Source organism: Homarus americanus, unplaced genomic scaffold (genome assembly GCF_018991925.1).
Source record: "Homarus americanus isolate GMGI-L3 unplaced genomic scaffold, GMGI_Hamer_2.0 scaffold23578, whole genome shotgun sequence".
Lineage (NCBI taxonomy): Eukaryota > Metazoa > Arthropoda > Malacostraca > Decapoda > Nephropidae > Homarus > Homarus americanus.
In genome coordinates this window covers 5,984,462-6,003,408 of record NW_024733231.1, presented here as the reverse complement: position 1 = coordinate 6,003,408, position 18,947 = coordinate 5,984,462, and the positions used below count along the sequence as shown (strand labels likewise).

At 46.4% G+C, this 18,947-nt stretch overlaps 1 long non-coding RNA gene across 1 annotated transcript in view; it reads right to left on the bottom strand.

Annotated features, from left to right (window-relative positions):
• LOC121869631 overlaps window positions 1-18,226 on the bottom strand; it is a 51,193-nt gene extending 32,967 nt beyond the window's left edge. Inside the window, exon 1 of the long non-coding RNA XR_006089569.1 lies at window positions 17,942-18,226. This is a non-coding gene — a long non-coding RNA (uncharacterized LOC121869631). The remainder of the gene's footprint in view (window positions 1-17,941) is intronic.
• Window positions 18,227-18,947: the final 721 nt, after the last annotated feature.

Here is an 18,947-nt window from a genome sequence, read left to right as displayed (position 1 = left end):
TCTAACTGATGTGTTAAGTGAAGGTATCTAGTTAAGGTAAGTCTCAGTGTTAATGTTGTCTCTAGCACGGTGTGTTAAGTGAAGGTATCTAGTTAAGTTGGGGGTCTCAGTGTTAATATTTGATATCCTAGCATTGTTAGAAATGAGAAGGTATCTAGTTAGGTAGGGGAATCTCAGTGTTAATGTTGTCTCTAACGATATTGTTAAGTGAAGGTATCTAGCTAGTTAAGGTGGGGAGGTCTCAGTGTTAATGTTGTCTCTAACTGGTGTGTTAAGTGAGAAGGTATCTAGTTAAGTTAGAGTCTCAGTGTTAATGTTGTCTCCTAACTGGTGTGTTAAGTGAAGGTATCTAGTTAAGGTAGAGTCTCAGTGTTAATGTTGTCTCCTAACTGGTGTGTTAAGTGAAGGTATCTAGTTAAGGTAGAGTCTCAGTGTTAATGTTGTCTCCTAACTGGTGTGTTAAGTGAAGGTATCTAGTTAAGGTAGAGTCTCAGTGTTAATGTTGTCTCCTAACTGGTGTGTTAAGTGAAGGTATCTAGTTAAGGTAGAGTCTCAGTGTTAATGTTGTCTCCTAACTGGTGTGTTAAGTGAAGGTATCTAGTTAAGGTAGAGTCTCAGTGTTAATGTTGTCTCCTAACTGGTGTGTTAAGTGAAGGTATCTAGTTAAGGTAGAGTCTCAGTGTTAATGTTGTCTCCTAACTGGTGTGTTAAGTGAAGGTATCTAGTTAAGGTAGAGTCTCAGTGTTAATGTTGTCTCCTAACTGATGTGTTAAGTGAAGGTATCTAGTTAAGGTAGAGTCTCAGTGTTAATGTTGTCTCCTAACTGGTGTGTTAAGTGAAGGTATCTAGTTAAGGTAGAGTCTCAGTGTTAATGTTGTCTCCTAACTGGTGTGTTAAGTGAAGGTATCTAGTTAAGGTAGAGTCTCAGTTCAACGCAGACGCCATTTTTAAAGCGTGTATGAGGCAAACTACGTCATGGTGGAAGCCTTGGTGACCACACAGTCAGGGAGGGAGGGAGGCAGGGAGGGAGGGAGGCCTGGGAGGGAGGGAGGGAGGGAGGGAGGGCGTCATGTGTTGTGCTAAAACTGCTTTTCACCTCCACTCTCTCTCTCTTATTTTTTGTATATAATATTGCATGATGTCACCACCGAGTGCAGCGCTGACCTCGTGTGTGTGTGAGGGGGAGGCTGTTGTCCCTGACCCTAGCTAGTAAGAGTGGACGATAGACAGATGAAACAGGTGTAGACAGAGTTAGTACCACACACAGACAGATGGTTCACCTCCCTCAACAACCTGTAGTATTATCCCACCAGCTGGGAGGTCATGGGAGGTCAGGGTGACGGGTTACGAGGTAGATGACTCGCCTTACTTGACCTGAACTGACTAAGGACTGACTTCTATTGGTTAGGTTGGGGGTCAAGCAGGACTGAAATTGAGTAGGAATGCTCTCCCTCTCTCTGTCACACACACACACATACTATTTGTAATTCGTAACCCATTCCCCAAATATGTAACTGTATATTTTCAGCCTTCTGGCTGCCAAGCTCTTTCAATAAACTGTTAATTATTATTATTATTATTATTACACACACACACACACACACACACACACACACACACACACACACACACACACGACCATGGCCCCGGACACTTAAGACTAGCTGGGGGGGGCGGCCAGGCAGGACTTGTGCAACAGGCAGCAGTAATATTATACCCGGTCCTGAACCCACGTGTACCCCCACCCTCCCTCCACCCATGTAAGACGCAGCTCTGCTTCCATTGTTTCATTAATACAAGGCATTCTTTAAACCCTCCCTCACTTCTCCCCCTCCCTCCCTCCAGACCTTGCATGCAACACTCCTAACCTCCCTGCACGCAACGCCCCCACCCCCTCCCTCCCTTCTTTCATTTATACGACGCAATCTTCCCTCCCTCCCTCCCCGCATTCAACCCTCGCTCGCTCCGTCATTCTTCCCTCCCTCTCTCAATTCTTTCATTATTTATACGACTCATTCTTTCAACTTCCTTCCTTCCTTCATCCATTCTTCACATTTATCTGATCTTTCTATTTCCCCTCTTCTTACCATTCTATCTTTATCGCCATCCTAGAGAGAGAGAGAGAGAGAGAGAGAGAGAGAGAGAGAGAGTATGGAAGGCATCCACTTCAAGGGTTAATTCAGTTTGTGTACGTGTGTTGGTAGACAGACACAGATAGATATAGTCAATAAATTCGTCATACAAGTTCACATACACAGAGCAGGTAAACAAACGAAGGTAACCAAACACGGATAAACAGACAGACAGACATGGGGCATCACTAAAGCTGACCTCATTCTTGTCTCAGTATAGGAACACGTGATGGCAGTACGAGGGGGGAGGAGGAAGAGAGATGTGGCACCAGTGTACATCAGGGAGGCAGAATATGTGGCACATCAGCACAGTAAACGTCATGTTGTTGGGGCGCCATGCCGTCTGCTCTGTCCGTCTCTCTCTCTCTCTCTCTCTTTCCCTCTGTCTGTCTCTTACTCTCTCTCTCTCTCTCTCATAAAGATACAATCATGCATAGAGAGACACATCAACCTATAGTTCTCTCACTCTGTTTTATACAACTTGTGTTAATAATAAAATCAAACTTCACATTGCATTCCAAATACTCGGCCAAAAATTTGGCTCACTGTACCAAACTATCCCTCAACATCCGGCTTATCCCCTACATATAACCCACAATAATCCGGCTCATCTTAATACCTCTCCAAGTCCGGCTTACTCTAAAACACCCACATCACAGCGCAGGGAACACGAGTAATCCAACTGAATCTGATTATAACCCCCAAAATCCGAGTTAGTATCCGAAATTCCGGCCAGTATACGAAAATCCGGCCTAGCGTCCTAAAATCCGGCCTAGCGTCCTAAAATCCGGTATATTATCCGAAAATCCGGTATAATCTATGACAACACAGCCATCGTTCATTACGGAGGCGTCGATAAGAGGCACTCGGCCAGCCAGCGGCAGTCTTTGTCTGGAGAGTATTATTAAAATTTTTATCACGGCGTTGTTCAAACCTTATCAGTGTGTGTGTGTGTGCGTCAGCCCCTGAGAGAACTGGAGAGCCCCTGCAAACACCCTGAGAGCCCCCCCGAAACCCCTGAGCACCCCTAAGGGCCCCAGAGTACGTAAAAACTTCCTGAAAGACTTTTAGAGCCCTTAGAAAATGTCCTTAAGGGCCCCTAAAAGCCCCTTAAACACAATGAATGCCCCTAAGAGCCCCAGAGAGGACCTGTGAGCACTCTTAAAATCTCCAAGAGCCCCTAAAAGACCCACACAGCCCCGGAGAGCCCTTGAAAACCAGCCAGACATACAATATAAAAAGTACTTCCCCAGACAAGACAGGAAGACCCAAGTACTCCCCAGACAAGGCACAAGGACTCATGTACTTCTCAGACATTGTACAAGGACACAATTACTCCCCAGACAGTGTATAAAAACGCCGCTACTACCCAGACGAGGCAAGTCCCTGACCCTATTTTAAGAGGCACCGGCGACTTATGGTAGAGCTTGTGAGTGTTGACGGCGGCGACCCTTGAGGGACCCCCGAGTGAGAGAGTGAGAGAGTGAGAGAGGGAGAGTGAGAAAGCGTGAGTGATAGTAAGAGTGTGAGACAGAGATAGATAGATACAGAGAGCGAGAGAGAGAGTATGTTTGAGAGAAAGAGAGAAATGAGATTTACCTGCGTCAAGTCACCATTGTAACACACCTTTAAAACAGCTTACCTGAGTGGAGACATGCTTATATTAGTATGATTTATGTTAAGGGGGAATTATATACATACATACATGGACACTTGTATACATGTACTTTAGTGTGTGTGTGTGACGGTGGGATACGCATTTAACCTACCCTATCCTGACCTATCCTAACCCAATTCTGACATAGGCCAAATATACCCAATCCTAACCTAACTGCAACTTAATATATGCCAACTTAACCTAACCTATGCTCACCTAACTTAACCTAACCTATGCTCACCTAACTTAACCTAACCTATGCTCACCTAACCATAAGCAACCTCCATCTATACCACTACCACCACCACCAACAACCCCCTACCACGACCACCACTACCATCTACCACTACCACCACCATTCCTTCTGCCACCACCACCATTCCTTCTACCACCACCACCATTCCTTCTACCACCACCACCATTCCTTCTACCACCACCACTACTACTATTACTAACACCACTTCTATTATTAACACACCTACTACTACCTGCAACGACTACCACCATTACCACCACCACCCCCTACACCCAACTCTCCCACACTCATACACACCTCACTACACCTGGACATTGTGGTACCGTTATGTACTGATGAGCTCACCTTACACACACACGAGATTGTTTAGTGGCACCTGTGACCAACAAGGTACAGTACTTTCACCTCTCTCTTTCTCTTGCTACCAACACCCACAACCTTTCATTCTCCTAACCTTTACTTGATTGCTTTCTGATTCTATTACGTGTGTGTGTGTGTGTGTGTGTGTGTGTGTGTGTGTGTGTGTGTGTGTGTGTGTGTGTGTGTGTGTGCTAGGAAACATCATGGTGATGGGAGGTGATAGGGAAGTCGGCATCAGATAAGTAAAGAACAAATTGACAGGAAATTTTCAAGATAAGGACAAATAATTAGGAATATTTTTAACTCTCTTTTCCTTCCTCCTATCTCTTCCTTTATCTTTCTCTCCCTTTTCCCCACTGTCTCTCTCTCCCTGTCCCTCCGTCTTTGGTCATCTGTACCTCCCTTCAGCTGGTTGGCCGAGATAACACACTACACAACATTCCTAGTGTGAAGAAACTTGGCTCTGTGTGTGTGTTTATGTTCCTCCTCCTGCAGGTGGGGTCATGTGACTCCAGCAAGCCCAGGTAACTACAGGTGGGCCAGGTAACGGTGTGGGGGTCAGGTGACGTGGTGCCACACCTGCGCTCGCTCTCTCTCTCAATCTATACAAACTTCAGTATTATATAGTGTGTGTGTGTGTGTGTGTGACAGTACACCTTGGCCCCAAAACCTTTCAGAATATTAAACCAACAGTACCTCAGACACTTAACATTTTAGTCAAGATTTTCTACATTTTCAAATTTATCTTTTCTGTATAATGATTGAAGCCGCGTGAGGTGAGACGAGGGTAAAACGGCGTGTGTGTGTGTGTGTGTGTGTGTGTGTGTGTGTGTGTGTGTGTGCGAGCAATACATGAGCCCCTCAACTGTGCGTCATACCTGGGCAGAAGATGAACAGGTGTGATGCAAATTAAGTCTCCATTCATACCTGCCTGAGGCGCCTCCACTGTACCTGTCACCCACCTCCCCTCCCTACCACCACCTTTGTCTCACCACATCCGTCCTGCTCCCGTCCCACAGAAAGACGGGGTGTGTGTGTGTTAACCAGGTGATCATCAACAGGTGTATCATCTTATCTGAACTACCACACTGAGGGTTATATACCAATGAGAGAGAGAGAGAGAGAGAGAGAGAGAGAGAGAGAGAGAGAGAGAGGCAGGAGAGAGAGGAGAGAGAGAGAGAGAGAGAGAGAGAGAGAGAGAGAGAGAGAGAGGCAGGAGAGAGAGAGAGAGAGAGAGAGAGAGAGAGAGAGAGAGGGAGAGAGAGAGAGAGAGAGAGAGAGAGAGAGAGAGAGAGAGAGAGAGAGAGAGAGAGAGAGAGAGAGAGAGAGAGAGAGAGAGAGAGAGAGAGGGAGAGAGAGAGAGAGAGAGAGAGAGAGAGAGAGAGAGAGAGAGAGAGAGAGAGAGAGCGCATAAGTCATGTGGCGTCAACATAAACAAGGCTGAGATGAGTAGCTGACAAGGGGAAGGCTCCCTCCACCACGTGAGGGAGGGAGGAAGGAAAGGGGCGGAAGGTGTTAAGCTAGGGAGGGATGGTGGTGGTAGGTGAAGGATATCAACCACTACCACACATACATCCAGGGTAGTTGCCAAAACACACACACACACACACACACACACACCAAAACTTTCACATGGCTGCAAATATGAGAGGCAGTGGAGGGAGGGAGGGAGGGAGGGACCCACCACCACACAACATTACCCACGCAGTTGAGACGCTATAACGGGGTTTTCAGTTCCTCATATCGGGTCTTTCTCAACCACGACACACACACACACGTAGCCAAGTCATCTCCAAAACTAAACACCTTCCATTTATACAACACAAACACCATTTCTACACCTGTTCAACACACCTGCAGTTCATTAACTTCTTTACGGTGGGCGTACAGGTAGGGGATGTGAGGTAGATGATAAGATAAGGGCGTTAGGAGATGCGTAATCAACAGGTGTGAGGCTGGTTGGTGGTGGATGGCAAGTGGCCCACACACACACACACAGGCGCCAGGCTGTCTGGTAAGGCCGACTGACTGACGTGTTCAACTCAACTTTGGTATTTCCTCTCTCTCTCTCTCTCTCTCTGTCTCTCTCTCTCTCTTTCTCTATCTATCTTCCTTGTTTCTCTCTACTTCTCTTCACCGCCCCCCCCCCCTCTCTCTCTCTCTCTCTGGAGCCAATTAGAACTGTGGTCTATCAGAACTGGGGCCTATCAGAACCGGGGCCTATTCTAATTGGGGCCAATCAGAACTGTAACAATATTTTTGGAGACAGACCGACAGCTCCTGTTATGGTCAGTGTATTATGATCCGTCTGTGTTATGACGCTGTCCTGTCATTCTCACTGTTATGGTATTTTTCACGCGATATTTCCGTTATTCTGTGTTATGTGCTTGTTATACCCCGTTATTATAGTAGTGTGTATTATCATCATGGTAGACGGAGTGAGGCAGCCCCTGTACTGGAAGGCAGATGCGGTAGGCGTCAAGCTGTCTGCCACACAACACACACTGTCTGCCTACCTTTCCTTCCTCCTCCTTCTCTACTTCCCCCATCCCTTCTTCTCTACTCCCTCCCTCCCTACGAGTATGAATACACTCATACATTAGTTGTATGTATGTATCTATGTACGCAAGTCGATCCACGAGAGAGAGTTGACCTAAATATGAACAAAATTCTCCTTGAAGTTCGATAAATAAACCCCACACTCAGTCATCCATCCAGCAACTATACCACATGTGGTGACAGCCGGCAACACCCTCCACTGCCCTCCATCTTCCTCTAACACTCTCCATCTTCCTCTAACACCCTCCACTGCCCTCCATCTTCCTCTAACACTCTCCATCTTCCTCTAACACCCTCCACTGCCCTCCATCTTCCTCTAACACCCTCCATCTTCCTCTAACACCCTCCACTGCCCTCCATCTTCCTCTAACACCCTCCTTCTACCAATCCCTCTCCCCTACTCTCTCTTTCTCTTCCCCACCTCTCTCTCACTTCCCCAGGTAGCGTATTCACAACGATATAGCAATGATCTCATAGGGTGACCAACACGCACCTGCCTCACCCATTACTGCCTCAGGTGTTACACAAAGGTGACTGAACCCCGGGACAGAACCATCGGTGTGTGGGGGGGCAAACTACAAACACACGGGGATACTAGAGTTATTCAATGTGTTCCTCTCTGTCACACACACACACTTACACTTCCCAGAATCAGCATGACCAGGTGTTGGCCCAGGGGTATTGACGTCACAGGTATGCTTCACACACACACGTCGTCTCTCTCCAACACTGTGTACGTGGTGGTGGTCTCTCCAACACTGTGTACGTGGTGGTGGTCTCTCCAACACTGTGTACGTGGTGGTGGTTTCCCCAACACTGTGTACGTGGTGGTGGTTTCCCCAACACTGTGTACGTGATGGTATCTCCAACACTGTACGTGGTGGTGGTCTCTCAACACTGTGTACGTGGTGGTGGTCTCTCAACACTGTGTGTACGTGGTGGTGGTCTCTCCAACATTGTACGTGGTGGTGGTCTCTCCAACACTGTGTACGTGGTGATGGTCTCTCCAACACTGTGTACGTGGTGATGGTCTCTCCAACACTGTGTACGTGGTGATGGTCTCTCCAACACTGTGTACGTGGTGGTGGTCTCTCCAACACTGTGTACGTGGTGATGGTCTCTCCAACACTGTGTACGTGGTGGTGGTCTCTCCAACACTGTGTACGTGGTGGTGGTCTCTCCAACACTGTGTACGTGGTGGTGGTCTCTCCAACACCTCTGTGTACGTGGTGGTGGTCTCGCCAACACTGTGTACGTGGGTGTTGGTTCTAACACTGTGTGCGTGGTGATGGTCTCTCAACACTGTGTACGTGGTGATGGTCTCTCAACACTGTGTACGTGGTGGTGGTCTCTCAACACTGTGTGCATTGGTGGTCTCTCCCAACACTGTGTACGTGGTGGTGGTTTCCCTAACACTGTGTACGTGATGAGTAGTCTCTCCAACACTTCAGCACGTGGTGGTGGTCTCTCCCAACACTGGCCAGCGTGGTGGTGGTCTCCTCAACGTGGTGGTGGTCTCTCCAACACAGTGTACGTGGTGGTGGTCTCTCCAACACTGTGTACGTGGTGGTGGTCTCCCCAACACTGTGTACGTGGTGGTGGTCTCTCCAACACTGTACGTGGTGGTGGTCTCCCCAACACACACCTGAGAAGGTTTTTGTACAAGTGTTGAAGTTCAGGTGTTGAAAGTTGACGTGACGAGTGACTTTATTTTCTTGTACTGACCAAAGACATAATGGACACTTCGTACTCTTACTCACGCTTCCTCTTCCTCTGTTTCGTTTCTTCTTCTCTCTCAATATCCACGACGATCACAACCTCCTCCACCACTCGTCCTCCCCCCTCCATCTCCATCCAGTACCTCCTCTTCCCCCTCCTCCATCTAAGCCAGTTAATGTTCCTTAGCGTATAAAAACCAGTACCCTCGCCCCACCTCGCCTCGCCCCCTTATCTCTTGCCCAACCACACAAGACTGTATTCACGTGTGGGGGGAGAGGGTAGGGTAAGGTAAGGTAAGGTAAGGTAAGGTAAGGGAAGGTAAGGTAAGGTAAGGTAACGTAAGGTAAGGTAAGATAAGGTAACGTAAGGTAAGGTAAGGTAACGTAAGGTAAGGTAAGGTAAGGTAAGGTAAGGTAAGGTAAGGTAAGGTAACGTAAGGTAAGGTAAGGTAAGGTAACGTAAGGTAAGGTAAGGTAAGATAAGGTAAGGTAACGTAAGGTAAGGTAAGATAAGGTAAGGTAAGGTAAGGTAACGTAAGGTAAGGTAAGGTAACGTAAGGTAAGGTAACGTAAGGTAAGGCAAGGTAAGGTAAGGTAAGGTAAGGTAAGGTAACGTAAGGTAAGGTAACGTAAGGTAACGTAAGGTAACGTAACGTAAGGTAAAGTTACGTCGTTAGATTAGATAATGCTAGGTCAGCTCAAGTTAGGTAGGGTAGGGTGGAGGAGGTTAAGTTAGGTCAAGGTAGAGGCCAAATTAGCTTCGGGGTTTAATATGACAAGAGGCCGACTGATTAAGTAGGACCAGTCCACGAGGCACTAGCTGTAGCTGTGCTTTTGTAGGTAAAGGAAGATTAGAGGTGGGGGAAGGAAGTTATAGTTCGGAAACTGAAGAAATTTAGGAGGAGGTAAGAGAGGGCGGGCTGTACCTACTAGCAGCAACTGGTGGCCACGGGTACGGGTGAGGGAGAGAGGGAGGGAGGGTACGAGTGAGGGAGGGAGGGAGAGAGGGAGGGAGGGTACGAGTGAGGGAGAGTAAGGGGAGAGGGAGGGTATAAAATACAGTTGGGATGGAGATAATGTGGTGGTGGTGGTGTGTCCTGAGGGGCCCACGTTTCTTGACACACACACAAAGTATCACATACTAATTGCCGTCTCTGGGAATCGAACCGCAGAATCTGTAATTTGTACAACACGAGGACACAGCCTTCGTCACGCACTACTGCAGGTGGCCGCCGCACTGAGTCCCTCGGATATTAAAACAGTTTATTTGGCCAGAAAAATACAAGAGTAAACGATAACAACACTACTGAGCTAAGTGTGGCCCTGAGCTCTCTTGGTGGCACCTTATAGGTAGGAACTCCCTCATCCATCATGGCGGGGTAGGTACCCACAGCCCCAGCCCAGAGGGTATGTTGTGTGTGAGAGAAAAGGAGAGAGAGAGGCTCCTTTTGGTAGAGAGAATATTAGTGAAGGGAAGAAGGAAGAAAGAAAGAAAGAAAGAAAGAAAGAAAGAAAGAAAGAAAGAAAGAAAGAAAGAAAGAAAGAAAGAAAGAAAGAAAGCTAATAACCAGAAATTAAAGTAGGAGGAAGGAGCAGTTTGTAGTAGTTGCAAGAGGAGGAGGAACCAGCACGCCGTCTACTGTACCCACCCGGAGGTTGGCCTGCAGGTCTCCACCTCACACGCCGTCACCGTTATTTTTAGATTTGAGCCAACAAGTGGTAGAGGAAGTGCTGGAGGAGGTGGAGGGGGTGTTTTTGTCTACACCCACAAGCCACACCTCTACACCCAGGTACAGGTGTATCTAAATGACTACAGTATACAACCAGTGCCCAGGAACACTGTAGATGTATAGTATTGGAGTACTTGTATTAGCACCTGTAATGTTTTTAATTAACAATGATGAAGTCAGCATTATCTACCTAAGTTAAGAGTCCTCTTGTCTAATATAATCCATATAGTAGCATTTGACTTACTGTACGCTATGTAAACACACACACACACATTAAACCACTACTTTATCATTCCTATTGAGGATAATAAATGAATGTTGTTTACGCCCTTATGGTACGAGGGAATCATAGAAAATGGTTGATATCAAATACGACGGGAGACTTAACGATCCCCCCTCTCTCTCTCTCTTTAACCTCGATCGCTACCACCATTCCTGACCAGCTACAACTACCACCCAACCACCGCCATCAGCGTCCCTTACTACCAGCATCCCTTACTAATAACCACCACTACCACCATTCCTCACTGACCCCCCATTATTCCCACTGATATCACAGCCACCTGTTGACCTAAATTCTTTCCAATGGCAGGGTGGAGGAGAAGGTAGGGAGGGAGGAAAAGGAGTGAGGGAGGGAGGAAAGGTAGGGAGGGAGGAGGGGTAACAAAGTGTGATGGAGGAATAAAGTAGGGAATAAAAACAGAGAGAGAGCCATCAAACTGCACCAATAGGCCGAGGGAACATCATAGTAACCCCTTTTAAAACAAACACCATTTTCTCTCATCCGTTTACTGCACCGTCATCATCCAGGACTAACTGATGTATTTCAACAAACCTCCACGTTACATAAACATCTTTGATTTATGAATACAAATGAATCTTTAGAGTTTAAGTTAGAATGATTTTTTTCTGATATATAATTATTTATTTGCTTACCTTTAGATCGAGGAGGTACGGCATCGAAAATAAACAACATACCTGCGGAGAGAAGAGAGAGATGGGTGTTATTATTATAGTAGTAGTGGTCGTAATAGTCATCACTACTACTATCAACAGAACATCATTATATTCATAAACACACCCCCCCCCCTGACCATCAACTACCTGGCAGCAACACCATCACAAGATTAGGTTAAGTTAGGTTAGGTGTGTCGTGCCAACCATCTGACACAAACATCAGGATATAACTGTAACACCTCCCCCTGTAGCCTCTCTCCACCAGGTCCCCAACACCCTCACTCATACCTCGCCCCCTCATATCCCATCTTCCCCAACACCCACCCCCCTCCCCACCCACCATCCCACTACCTTCCTCCACCCCCTCCCCACCCACCATCTCCCTCCCTCCACCCCCCCCTCCCCACCCCACCATCACCCCTCCCTCCCACCCCCCTCCCACCCCATCACTACCTCCCTCCACCCCCTCCCCATCCACCATCACTACCTCCCTCCACCCCCCTCCCCACCCACCATCCCTACCTCCCTCCCACCCCCTCCCCACCCCTACATCACTACTCCCTCCACCCCCCTCCCCACCCACCATCCTACCTCCCTCCACCCCCCCCTCCCCCACCCACCATCCTACCTCCCTCCACCCCTCCCCCACACCATGCCTACCTCCCTCCCACCCCCCTCCCACCCACCATCACTACCTCCCTCCCCCCCTCCCCACCACCATCACTACCTCCCTCCACCCCCCTCCCCATCCCCATCCCTACCTCTCCTCCCCTCCCCCACCCACCATCACTACCTCCCTCCCACCCCCCTCCCCCATCCTGTCCTCTGCTCCCTCCCACCCCTCCCCACCCACCATCACTACCTCCTCCACCCCTCCCCACCCACCATCACTACCTCCCTCCACCCCCCCCCCCCCTCCCCATCCACCATCACTACCTTCCTCCACAGCCATCCCTCCAACACTACCTCCCTCCACCATCTACACCCACACATCCCCCCTCCCCACCCATCACCACCACAGAAACACTGGCTACCAAAATACAACACTGACACACCAAATAGACTCAACACGTACACACACCGCCTCCCAGCCAGTCACGTACACACACCGCCTCCCAGCCAGTCACGTACACACACCGCCACACAATTAGTCAAGTCACTGTCATCCCACCCATCACTGGCAGACTACGTATATCAGACTCCGACATTACAAAAATAAATACATACTAATTCTAGCCACAAGTTGGGTGGGTGGGTTGGGTTGGCCCAATCACCAACAACGCACAGTACAGTAAATATATCACTCGACCACCGTCCACCTGCGCTGTTGACTCAATCAGATAAACACTTGTACTATTTTATTACCTTTTAAGATACCAGTGGTGATAAACTGATTAAAGAGATTAAGTTTATATCATGAGAGAGAGAGAGATATTCTTCAACGAAACACACACATATAAGTTTACTAACATAACCCAAATGATTAAACCTGCAAAAAACAAACTCCATATCCTTATAAAACACGTACAGGTCCCCCCCTCCCCCCAGAGAGAGAAGTTAAACCGTCTACTTTAGTTTCCCTTCAAATATAAACACAGGAGAGTTTTCTTTAATAAAAAATTAATCTCGTTTTCTACTACAACACCTATAACTAACTCTTTACCTACGTTATTTACGCTCATACATCGATAAATAAGGTAATAACCACTACACACATCACGACCCAAGTACACTAGCCATTACGAGCGTATAAACAACTGTGAAATAAAAGAAGAATTAGTGAGATTAACACAAGAAAATCACCCCAAGTTTAATCCCCAAGGAGGTGTGGATAAGCCAACAGTATTTGGCACCTGGAGACATTGTCGCTTCATTATCCTGAGGTAAATAATGTTAAGCTTGTGGCTATGACAAAATAATCAAGATCTGTTGAGTCCCCTGAGCATTATGCAGAAGACCCGACAGCCGCACCCTTATCCACACCTCCTAAGATGTCCCCACACACAACGCTTCCGTGACGCCTGCTGGACCACCACTCCTCGACCCCCTGACGGAGACACGATGATCCTCCCCATACTGGCCAGATGTTATGTAAATAACATTGATTATGTGTTAAAGGAATATCCTTCCTTCCTTAGACTTTAGTAAGCCCCTTCTGGTGTCATTGTACAGGGGTACCTAGTGACAGCACTAGGATCCCGCTTCCTCTATCAAGGAATAAACAATTGAAATTGAAAATGAATTGATCTGTTGAGCGAATACAACGTACGAATGATTTAAACACCAAGTAGTAGAAATTAATACGAATTAATTTACGTAAAATATTAGGCGCCAAACATAATAGTTTTTACTGTATGGGAATTATTTAGGCTTCTCGGGTTAAATAAAATCACCTTGTATATTTCCAAATCTGGTTATGTTGCTGGTATTAATAGACTCACCTGAGGTCGTTTAAGAATACCTGTGAGACGTCATTAGTCACATGCGCCTCCTCACCTGTGACTCACCGTCGGAAAATTCGCATTTTTTATCAGTTTTATTATTATTTGGTTCATGGGAGAAGTGTCTCATGCAGCTGGGGAAGTTGACAGTCTTCACCAACATTGTGTAGCGTGGAGTCTCTATTTGTCCAGGGATGTGAGAGGGTGTGTATGGTGTGTTGTGGGATGTGAGAGGGTGTGTATGGTGTGTTGTGGGATGTGAGAGGGTGTGTATGGTGTGTTTACGTTGAAGCATCCATCTATCCACCCACCCATCTATCCACCCACCCACCCCATCCACCTAATCAAAACACCACTGTATTTTCCTTGATCTCGTATACTGACTCGTGCAAGAGCCAATGTGTGAGGCAGCAGACCCCTGGCGGCACACAGATCATCTTATAATACTTGTCAACAAACAGTAGTGCCAACACGCGCCAGAGGGTCATGACACTTTCTTACTGGTGTACACTTTGACCTTTTCCACTTGTTACCTAACCTATTAAGTCATGGGTAGTAAGACTGTCCCCTAACTGGTTTTGATCTTAAGGTAAAACACAGATTAACGTATAAAAATGACATCAAAAGTTACATTGAGAGACTACCTTAACTACCGTACCTTCACTCAACAGGTGTCAAGTCCCCTAAAGTAAAGGACACACACACTAAGAGGTTGTACGCAGTAGAGTTCTTGCACTTGCACGGATCCGGATAAACACACACACAGGCGCGCAGCTAGTCATATCCTCAACACACAACACAACATAATACAGCAAAACAACATAACACATCATGCTAAGATAAGCGTTAAAGGTGTGGTCAGGAAGCAACACAACAGCCCCTCACCCCTTTTCCAGCTCATCATACAGTCAGTCACCATAATGAACGCAGCTATACCATTAAAAACACTCGTGTTCGTCTTATTTCTTAACCGACCATTTTTTCGTCACTTTTTCCCACCAAAACAATACAATATTTTTCGGTAAATTTATAGTAGTTGACACAACTCTGTTACAGTCAAAATTATGTTTATCTTATGTGTGTTTTGATTGGTTCTGACCTTGATTTCCGTCTGAAATTGCCTGTTTTTAAGTTATCGCCCCCTTCTACCCCCAACAATAAAGGGGATCCTGTTGGGAACAGGGGTTTTGGGTGGGGCGTTTTCCGACAAAAATCATGGCCAAGTGAATAAAAAAACACACCAACATAACACTAGAAAAGCACATAAACCTAACCTAACCTAACTCACATGATTTTACGTAACCAAACTTTCACCATATGATGGAATCACTGTTATTTCTTACCTTATTGGCCTGGTTAAAACAGTTCATCGTCTGATTCCGAGATCAGTACTGTACAGGTCTTGTGAATAAAGAACGAGTTACTACAGTGTCTTGGCGATATTGACATTCGTTCTGGCACTTACAACACTTTACTGAGGTCGGGAGAACACCATGAGATCTAAAAAATGCTATAGTTTGTTCGTTTTTTCCCCAAAACGCGTAATTAACTCCATATAATTGAAGTGAGACCCATCGCAGACTTCCAGGGTCGGAAATGAATTTGAATTTCGAAATATGAGAGACCCAAAATCACAATCGAATCTGATTGGGCAAAAAACACCGCGAATTCTAAAAGCAGAAACAACAAAGTCAAGATATAAGAACATACGTAACTGCCTGAGTTTAGATACAATATAAAGATGGATTCTCAAAGGCTAATACGAAAAATTCCTTAATTAATCCTCGTAGCAAATGAGTTAAAAAATGTGTCTACGTGATGGTGGTAGTAGTGGTGGTGGTGGTAATGCAGGTAGTGGTGCGTCAACAGGTGTAGGTATACAAGACGTTAATGATAGCAAGATAATCTAGTTCTTGACTCATTCTCTCGTGTGTGTGTGTGTGTGTGTGTGTGTGTGTATGTGTGTGTGTGTGTGTGTGTGTGTGTGTGTGTGTGTGTGTGTGTGTGTGTTACATGGAGGGGTCTGGCTTAAATCATCCTTGACTGTCAGTGACGCCCATGACACATCTCCTCCCGTGGCCTACTGGACTGTCAGAGAGAGAGACCACAAATGCTCCTTCCACCAACTTTATGTCAAGGAGTAAATAAAACAATGGTGACGCACGCACACACGCGCGCACACACACACACACACACACACACACACACACACACACACACACACACACACACACAGACTAGACATCATGCACCACCACTTTTTTAGTCTGGCCGAGGGAGGAGGGAGGGAGGGTTGATGGATTAGGAGAGAAGCAGGAGGGAGGAGGAGGAACGGGAAGAAAGAGGAAGGAATAAGGGAGGAAGGAATAAAGGAGGAGGAATAAGGGAGGAAGGAAGGGGAGAAGGAAGGGAGAGGAAGGAGGAAGAAGGAGAGGAAGGAAGGAGAGGAAGGAGAAGGAGAGGAAGGAAGGGGGGAGGAAAGAGGAAGGAGAGGAGAGGAAGGAAGTGTATCTCTTTGACCTAGAGTGCCTGACTACTATGATCCCCCTCAGTGCATGACAAAAAAAAAAAAAAAACACTAATAAACCGACGAGTGATTGGCAAAAGACAGTCATGCGGCCAAACTGACACACACGAGTAGATAACGAGTGATTGGCAAAAGACAGTCATGCGGCCAAACTGACACACACGAGTACAGTAGATAACGAGTGATTGGCAAACCTCTTTATTGGCCAATCTTGGTTTGGTCCACCTTGAACGAACCTGGAATACTGCTAGTCTCAAGGACGGGTCAATCGTCTATGTCAACAGATCAATACCTAATCTGCCACACGATAACCAAATTCAATCCTTCCACAGCAGCCATTCCCAATCTGTCTACTCAGTGTCATATCCTTTAATCCACCCAACACAATATGATAGAGATTACATACATACATACAGACATACATACATACAGTACATACATACATACATAAATGAAGAGAAACTGAAATGTATAAATTCACACAGCAGACAGATACACAGACAGACATACACAGACAGTCACATGGCGTGGTATGTCAGCACGGCCTTGAGTCAGACCAAACAGATAGAGAATCCTTAAAAGCTTTCTCATGACACACACACACACACACACACACACAAAACTTGGCGGTGATGTTAGTTGTAGTGGTAATGGTGGTGATGGTAGTGGCAATAGTAGTATTAGGGGTGATGGTGGTAGTAGGGATGGTAGAGGCAACCATCAGGATAGAGAGAGAGAGAGAGAGAGATATTCTTCAACGAAACACACACATATAAGTTTACTAACATAACCCAAATGATTAAACCTGCACAAAAAACAAACTCCATATCCCTTATAAAACACACGTACAGGTCCCCCCCTCCCCCCCAGAGAGAGAGAGAGAGAGAGAGAGAGAGGTTCAACACAATCAGACCAGCCAAACAATAACTACCATCATCCGGGAGGGACCAGCACTAACAAGGTCCCTTATGCATTTAACAACCCCCTCCCTCTTCCTCTTACTATACCTCCTTCACTCCATCTCTACCTCTCTCTCTCATTCCTCCTTACTACCTCACTCTCACCATCCGTTACCTCCCTCTCTCACCAGTCTTGCCTCCCATCCTCTTACTATCCCTACCTTTCTCACTCTCTACCTGCCTCCTTTCGTAACTCCTTCTCTCACACCCTTTACCCCCAGCTGTCCTCTGCCCCCCACCCACGATACAGTATCTCACACACACGTCAAACCTGCAGTGAGAAACTCCTGATCTTACCGAGGTGAACCTGACACACGAGATCTGTTCTGTGATCATAAAGGTATTAAGTTTAGACCATACTATAGTGCCCTCCCTAGGGTCCTGGACCACCATAAACACACACGACTGGCAGTAAAGATGGCCCAGTGCCCCGCCATAATTTTGTACAGTAACAACTTCACACAACATAACACAACACAACAAAGGTTCTTTAACACGTCTTATAGATGTAGTTGTGATGTATCCGCCTAACAACACAACACGTACATATGTTCTTGTTATGGTGTTGGTATCTCCTCTATGGACGGATGGAAAGAATATCATGATATGCTCCCCCCGTACCATGATAGACAGACAGTACAGTACCTTGGTGACGAAGGACTAGCATGAGGCCACACAGTACAGTACAGCGCCTGATGCTTTGTTAAACAGTAGAGGGGCTCATGTTTGGCCATACAGTAGAGCCTGGGTGGTGAGTGCAGAGGGGATGGACCAGTACGTGGCCATGTGGTGGAGGAGTAGAGGGGTTGGTGCATGGCCAGGCAGGTGAGAGGGTGATGGGTGGCCATGGTGGTGGAGGGTGGTCCATATACTGAAGGTTTGGTGTCCCTCCCCCTCACTACTGCGTCACACACACACACAGCTGCAACAAGGATGTGATGCATCCTTCTCTCTCTCTCTCTCTCTTCTACATAACATACAACTCTCTCTCTCTCTCACTTCTACATAACATACAACTCTCTCTCTCTCTCACTTCTACATAACATACAACTCTCTCTCTCTCTCACTTCTACATAATATACAACTCTCTCTCTCTTTCTCTCACTTCTACATAATATACAACTCTCTCTCACCTGTCATTCATGCCCCCCCCCTTCACCACCTATCAGGGTGCGACCCAAACAATGATAACCAAGTGTTATTTAACCACAATGCCAGGAATGATGTGTGTGTGTGTGTGTGTGTGTGTGTGTGTGTGTGTGTGTGTGTGTGTGTGTGTGTGTGTGTGTGTGTGTGTGTGTGTGTGTGTGTGTGTGTGTGTGTGTGTGTGTGTGTGTGTGTAGCGGGGAGGAGTTAGAAGGAAGGGGAGAAGAAGGAACAAGAATAAAGATAAATACCATAAACAACACAAATATGTAAGTCACCCGTGAGTCTTAACAACAACAACAACAACAACAACAATAATAATAACAATCATAATAATAACAATAATAATAATAACAATAATAATAATAATAATAATAATAATATACAGTATACAGCTCCTCCCCGATTTACTACGGGGTTAGGGACCCAAATCCAGGTCGTAAGTGGAAATGGTCGTAAGTTGGAAATGCTTAAATAATACATAGAAAATCTAAAACGGGTGTCT